The following is an 8,353-nucleotide window of genomic DNA, read 5'->3' on the forward strand; positions in this document are numbered from 1 at the left end:
GGAGGGGGGAGCTGGAGCTCTAGTGGCCCTGAACCGTGCCCCCGTACTTTTAGATACCGGAGGAGGGAATAGCATTCCCTCCTCCTTCCAGTGCCACCTCCAAAATGGCAGCACCCTGCCCAGTGCATCTTGGGATGTACTGGCTGGGGCTTCCATACCTTATAAGTAGGGAAGCTGCACCCAGCACATCCCAGGATGCACTGGGCAGGGTGCCACCATTTTGGAGGCTGCGCTGGAAGTAGGAGGGAGTGCTACTCCCTCCTCTGGCATCTAAATTCATGGGGGGGAGGGTTCGGGGCCACTAGACCACCAGGTGTAGGCTGGAGGTTTGGCGACCTCTCTCTTCTGTTGAGGGAGGGGTGTTAGGTGTTGGTGTCTGGGAGGGGTGTAGGGGGGGCACTAGGCCACCAGAGCCTTGCCTTTGGGGGAGGGGGGTCCAGGGGTCCTTGGAATGTTTGACAGGTCCGACAGCCCAGACCTGTCAAGTGCAGGAAGATTGTGCCTGAGTGCATTCCATGCAATCTCCTGATGATCAAGGCTAATAAGCACCTAAATCTGCATGTTATTAACATTGATCAATGAGGAGTTAATTCCCCATGCTGTTGCAGCGCTATTTTTTATGGCGCTGTTTCAGAAAAGCACAGGGCATTGATCATCGGGTCCTATGTGTGTGTACCCATTTAATGTTTAAAGCTCTGGGCCTGATCATGGAAGAAAATTGGCCTTTTCTGATATAATTTTCAAAAAGTGCCTTTAAAAAAACAAGACAAAATCTTATCTTTTATTTTTTTTTGCCCTTAATTTAGTTTGGTAATTTACAGAGAAAAAATAGTATATACTAATTTTTTGTGATTTCTAAGAAGAATTAAAATATTTTGGTCCTTCCGTAATTGCTTGTCTGTTTTTTCATGTTAACTGAAATGGCGTAGTTTCATCACGATTAGATCTGTGATGGAAAATGTAGCAGGGAAGGGAAATGGGACTTGATATACCGCCTTTCTGAGGTTTTTGCAACTACATTCAAAGCGGTTTACATATATTCAGGTACTTATTTTGTACCAGGGTCAATGGGAGGGTTAAGTGACTTGCCCAGAGTCACAAGGAGCTGCAGTGGGAATCGAACTCAGTTCCCCAGGATCAAAGTCCACTGCACTTACCACTAGGCTACTCCTCTACTACGTAGAGGATGTAAGGTGCTTTATGGCAACAGGTTTTGAGAACTGAATTGTGAGGAGAAATCCTAGAGTTTGAGTATAACATACCCTTTTGCCACTTGCTCTTGTGATATTGCTCTGCTGCATTTTACCCAGCTCCAACTGCATTTAATAATGCCATCCTATCTCCTTTGGTAAAGCAGGACCAGCTTATATGTACCCCACAAGTACACTGGTAAAATATTATATTGTAAAGCATGCTAAGGTCCTCCTTAAATTTTAACAGATGTTGTGTAAATCCAAACTGTTCTTTGACAAGGCTACTGGATAAAAATGAGATGATAATACTGCATAAGCATAACACTTCTATGGCTTGCATAACAATGATGTCTTTGATCACATGGGCCTCCTTGACAGCTAATTTGAATCAAGCAGATTGATTATTTTAATGATGGAGAAATTGCCTCATTTCTATTAGTGTCGTTATTTCTAGAGTAGTCCAGAGGCTTACAAAATGAAGTTTTGTACTTCCCGACAAGAGCATATTTATGCAGTATATATGTCTCTTCTGCTTGGAGTGTCTTATTTTAATAGATGAACTTTCCAGGGTAGGGTGAACAACTATAGTTCTTGAAGGCCCCAGACAGGTTAAATTTTCAGGATAGCCAAAATATACTAATCAATCTGGTTCTTAAATCACACTGTATACAACTCTGCCCTGGATGGCGAAAAGAAGCAAATGCTTCCATAAGGACAGGCACTTGCTTCTTTTTGCCATTGCAGGGCAGAACTGCCTCCTGAGCGACTAGACCTCAAAAGTCTGAATCTGTGCTCTAGGATAGGGATGGTGGTGTCCTCTGACCCTCCAGGCTTTCAGGACAAACCAGACCCCCTTTGCAGCACTTAAGGGTTGGTGCTTGGGCCCCCTCAGCATTACAGAATTAGCCGAAACATGCAAATGCTGTGCATTGATTACACTCAGAAAATGTTATGCAACTTGTCATTCTGACAAAGATTAACCTGTGATAGACTGACTGGTGTTTTCATGGATGCTTGCGAAACATACTTGAATTTGTGCCTTATGGTATTCTTATCTTAACTAGACATTTTTCTTGCTATGGTTACATTGTTTCTGAATAGATGTACTGGTTTACATTTTACATGGGAAGAAGAAAAATGAGATTTTAGGTATTGCTCTGTATAACAATTTTTGGTATGTTCTAATAAACATTTTTGTACAGAATTATGAATTAATTATTTAAGCTAATGATTACTGCATTTCTATCTAAAATACTTCTGCTTTACTGTAACAGCTGCAGTGACTTGCCTATTGCTTGCCTCTTATATCCTGTTCTCGCTGCCTTAAATGTTTTGATTTTTCTATTTCAGAATAAAATGTACACACGTTTTGTTGTGGCTTGACCTGCTTTCTGACCCCAAACTGTCTTCCTCCTCTGGGCTTCCATTGCACCTGGCTGTTTCCCACTTATTTACAACCCCTTACTTAGTCCATCCACTGAAATGATAGTGCTTAAGCAGGGAGCCCAGCTCACTCATTCCCTATACTGTCCCCTCCCCTACCACAAATAAAGAAGAGGCATCCACTACAGAAGGATATATCACGAACATTAAAGGTTCAGTACTCTGCTACATGCATGTGCTGTTAAAGAATTCCGAAAGGGTGCCCAAATGCATTGGGAATAATTTGCTTTTCACAGATGTATTGGTGTTTAGCGACAGCTGATCTTTAGCATGAGCTAAAAACTCTAGCACACCTTAATAAAAGACCTCCATAATTAGCATATCCTACAAATCACTAGATAGAATCTTAAATGATCATTTAAGATTTTCCTCTGTTTTTTTACTGCAGTGTTTTTTTTTTCTCCATTAGGGAGTTGTTTCGCACTGCAGTTTGTTTCAAAGGTTTTATTGAAACCCGTGATGAGAGCCTACTTAAGGGGAAGACCATCTCTGTAGGTGCCCCAGGCTTTTGAGGTTTCCTTTATTTAAATTTATTATATATATGGTGTTCTGGGCTAAAGCCACTGGTTAGAGCATTTTTGTGATTAGGTTTTGATATTTGATTTTAGGAACAGCCATACTGGATCAGACCAATGGTCCATCCAGCCCAGTATCCTGCTTCCAGCAGTGGTGAATCCAATAATAAGATGGGGTGTGTTTTTAAATTTGGATTTCACTCCATAGTGGTAGCTCAAGGAAAAACATTCAGGTAAAATAGATATTTCCTTTGTCCTCCAAAGCTTTATCTGAGGCAATGGAGGGCAAAGTAACTTGCCCAAGGAATATCAGCAGGTTTTGAACTCTGGCTTCTCTGTTTACAAACAAGAATGGAAAAAATATATTTATATTTTCAGATTTTACAGTGTAGAAATTTTAATATATAAGATTATAGAGTCAGAATGTAAGAACCAAATGAAGATATGGACACTAATTCCAGGGTAGAATTATCATCAAAATTGGGTTCATTTGGTGGTGGAATATATGATAAGGGTGACTCAGACTGAAGTAGATTATAAGTTCAGCAGGAAACAAATTGTAATCTGTGCACACTAGAATCTGTTGATAGAAACCCCATGCATCATGGAGGAAAGAGTACCAGTGGGGGATGTATTTCAATTTACCTTTCCAGGATGCTAAAATAGACTACTAAAATTGGAAACACAATAATATGCTGTTTGGTGGTGAGTGGTCCAGGCAAAATAACTCAGTTCAGTTGCTATAATTCATAATAAAGGGGCCTCCTGGTCTGCAAAATGAAATAAAAGTCTCTTGTAAACTCTATGCAGTCCTATAAATGATTGCATCTCTTCCAGGTTTCTGTCAATCTTCCACTTCATCACTTTCAATTTTTGTGGTTTGGATTTCAGCCTTTTCTACGTAGAGTGGACAAGGGGATGCAGGCATACTCTAGGTGGTCATCCATAAGAGTCTTGTATGCCAGAGTACTTCTTCAGCTCTAAGAATCTGAAGTTGACTTCTCTGAGCATTCGCGGAGGTTCCTGCTCTGCCTCTGCTTCTTCTCAACCCCTACCAGTCTTTAACAGCTGCAAACATGTGAACAGCACTCCTTCAGGCCTCTTTGTTTTTTTCTTTACAAGTGCTCAGGTTTCTTTCTCCTCACCTGTGGAATTTATTAGTTTATTAACCATAGCACCATCTGCTTTTACTTTCACAACATGACTGCCCTTCTGTTGAAACTGCACCCCTGCTTTGGTCTTCCTTCACCTACCTACCTCCCCCCCCCCCCCCCCCAAGGTTTGGTGTCATTCCTTTTCCTCCCTCCCTCCCCCCCCAAGCATCTGTAAACCTTTTGTGAGTTACCAGCAGCAGCCAGAATACAGTTTGCTTTCAGCCAGTCCCTGGATTTTCCCTCTGCCATGTTCTGTCCACATGAAATTGCTTCAAAGGATGCAGAAAGAAGACCCAGAGCCTAGCTGAAAGCAGCCTTTGTTCCAGCTGTTGTCAGCAACTGGTGCAAGGTTTACAAAAGCATGGATGGAAGAGGTGAGTGATGCTGGGATTTGGAGGTGTGGAGGGGGCGAGGCTGAGACAGGGATGCAAGAGGAGAGACACCATGCCTATAGGGAGGAGAAGAGAAGGCTTTAAACATTTGACCAGGTGAAGTCTAACGCTAGGGATTTTGGTGCCCTTTATTGCCTTATATAGTCCAATGGTTAAGGTTGCCTTGTGGTTCCCTCCACCTCATCTCTCTTTTCTGACTGCTGAATCAGCTTTCCACTTCCTCAGGGAATTTGTATAGGCTAGTGCTACCATATAAGCAACAGATACTATACCATCTCTGGCAGCATAGACTACAGGTGCAGGACTCCATATTGCTCTCCCCAACCTAGCTGGTTTCCTCAGCATACCCATTTGCCTTCAGATCAATCTTACATGGAATCTCATGTGTTCCTGCCATTGGGACCAAATACCATTAGAAACAGTGGAGGAGTGGCCTAGTGGTTTGGGTGGTGGACTTTGGTCCTGGGGAACTGAGTTTGATTCTCACTTCAGGCACAGGCAGCTCCTTGTGACTGGGCAAGTCACTTAACCCTCCATTGCCCCAGGTACAAATAAGTACCTGTATATAATATGTAAGCTGCATTGAGCCTGCTATGAGTGGGAAAGTGCGGGGTACAAATGTAAAAAAAAAAAAAAAAATCCCCCCCCCCCCCCCCCCCCCCCCCAAAAGAAGCATCAAGGTCAAATTTCTGAAGAATATGCATATTCCAAATCTGGGCAAAAGATAATCTCCCTAGCCATACCCCAATCTTCAGAGGTCAGGAGGGACTAGATCTATGCTTCAATCATATTCTGCAGCTAAAGAAATAATAGCTCTGGCAAGGCACAAGTTCCTTCAAGACCTATCATTATCCAACTGGAAAACTCCTTCGTCCATATTGCCTTCTTCTAGATGACTAGAACTTTTTTTTTTTTACAAGTTCTTTTCTCTGCCCCAGAGACAAATGGAGGCTGAACACAAGGAAACAATGCATAGGAAGCGGAAGGACATGATCAACATCAACTTCCCTACTAATCAGTAGTGTTAGAAGCAGCTTTAAAGAAACACAAAGATTATACATTGCAAATCTATGGACCTCCTGGAAAGGATAGGTTTTTGGATTCCACAAGAGATAACTTATCAGAGCTCAATACTCTGAAAACTCTAAAAATCATAGCACACCAACTTCAGATGCTCCACTTTCAGGATCCTATAGTACAACTTATTGAGGATCATTTTGCCTCTGCATCTCCACTACAGTACCAAGTTACCTCACTCCACTTAACATCTTTGGGAATTCACATACCATCTTATCTGCTCAGCTTATCACTTCCAGAACAGCAGAAATCTCAACATGTGAAACTGCTTGGTTGCAGGAATCAGGGCTTAGAGCAGAACTTCACAATAGGTCAGATGCACCTTGGTCAGCTTATTTGGTGAGAAAGTTCAAAATGTTTCTCAGGTGAAAGATTATTCCAGCCACAGGATCAAAATATCCAGCCCAAGAAACAGCTGCAATATCCATACAGAGGACCTTATCAATAGTTCTGTCCTAGGAGAAGATACTGCCTTGAGTGAATTCCTTCACAAAGGTGGTCAATAACGCCAAATAAATATCACCTCTCCAAAGGCATGGGGTCAATGCAGCCACCACACATTCAGACTCTTCTGAGCTTTAGTAATACTCTGGCACACAAGGCTCTATCAATGATGTTACCTGGAATGTGACTGCATTTTTCTGCTTGCTACAGAACACTTCTGTTACAGGTAAGGGACTTGCTTTCTCACTGAGTGTTTGCCCCAAGAAACTATTTTCATACAAACTGACATTTGTACCCACTACTACTACTATTTAGCATTTTTATAGCGCCACAAGGCGTACACAGCGCTGCACAAACATAGAAGAAAGACAGTCCCTGCTCAAAGAGCTTACAATCTAATAGACAAAAATAAAGTAATCAAATCAATTAGTGTGTACAGGAAGGAGGAGAGGAGGGTAGGTGGTTTATAGAATTCTTCCTACCCCTTTTAAGTGCTCTGACCAGGTTTTGTAGAAATAGCCATTTAAGTGTGCAAGGATGTCCACTGCTTTTAGATTTTGTGTAAGATCATGATTCTATTACCCTTTGAAGCAGGGGAATTATGGTGCCCTAAGCCAACTTGCTCCAGTGCCCCTCCTCCCACATTGCTTCCATCCCTGGTGCCTCCCCCCACTCCCCCTGGACTAGTCTTTCTCTCCCTCCCTCTTCTACCACAGTCCCGTACACTGTACCTTGGTTGCCAGCAGTGGTAGCATGGCAGCTTTCAGCCCACCCCTGCATCTTCCATCTGCCCACCGGAAATTGCAGCAGAGGAGGCAAAACTTGGCAGAGGGAAGACACAGGAATGGGCCAAAAGCCACATTTTGTTAATGTTTCTGCCACTGGCACCAAGTGCAAGTGTACAGGACAGAGGAAAAGGGAGTGAGGAAGAGAAAGGGTAACCTTTAGACTATGCGAGGCACTGGTGGTGAAGTGGTAGGCTGGGGATTTTGGTGCCCTTTATCACCTGATGCTCTGAGCCACTGCTTTACTAATGGTGAAGCCAGCAGCCCTGCTTTGAAAAGTCACTGGTATATTGGAAAAGCCCATACAGTTGTCACAAAGGCAATTTTCTCTTGATCCTCTACTGTAGTCTAATGGTATCTAAGACCAAATCAAAAGTGATGGGAGTACTTTGCCACTGCCATCTTATCCACTTCCCAATACAGCAAACATCTTAGATAAACTCCTGTTCTGTCTCTGACTTAACTGCAAAGAAATGCATTCTTTGTTATGTGGCTATCAGCAGAGGTGACATGAAAAATTAGATGGTGGTGATTTGAAATCAGTGAAAGGCAAAACCCTTTTGGAATTCTTTAACACCACATGCACATAGCAGAGTACTGAACCTATAATGTTTGTGATATATCCTTATAGCGGCTTCTTGTTTATTTGTGGTAGAGGAAGGGATGGTGAGTGGGTGAATTGAATGGTTCTTTAATTCACTGGTTGTATTGGAATTGGAAATAAAGAACAATATTTTTCTGATTGCTGTACATTATACTGTTTGCCTTTTAACATTCAATAAAAACATTTGAACCATAAAACATGAATACTTAACTATTCAGCAAATTCATCTACAGCTGCCAAGTTTGTCTTCTTGCAATAAATTTTATTTCAAGTATATAAAAAGTACTAGAATGCGATTTGTTTACCTTAAGAGATCAGAAAAATAGCAATAAAATGTTGTACTGTAGAGTAATAATAATATTTCTCCCTAACTGCATTTGCCTCAGATGTAAAAATATAAACTGCTGAAAAAAGTACAGCTTCCCCCTCTAATTAATATACTAAAACACACATCTTGCAATTAAATCTTTACAAACTACCCCCCCCCCCCCAGTTTACTAAGCTGCACAAGTGCCAAGCGTCAGCATTGCTGCACAGCTTAGTAAATGGGGTGGGGGGAGAGGCTTTCACATTACTCTCTATTCTAAAGGGAGCAGGACACCCTCTTATATTTCAAAACCTTTTTAACAGGAGCATCTCATGTTCTAATTATAGAGGTACATGAATATAAAATGTACTTCCAACTTTTTTTTTTGTATTCTTAAAATAAATGAATAAATTGAGACAAAAGCCAAATGGACAGCAGA

Source organism: Microcaecilia unicolor, chromosome 3, assembly GCF_901765095.1.
Source record: "Microcaecilia unicolor chromosome 3, aMicUni1.1, whole genome shotgun sequence".
NCBI lineage: Eukaryota > Metazoa > Chordata > Amphibia > Gymnophiona > Siphonopidae > Microcaecilia > Microcaecilia unicolor.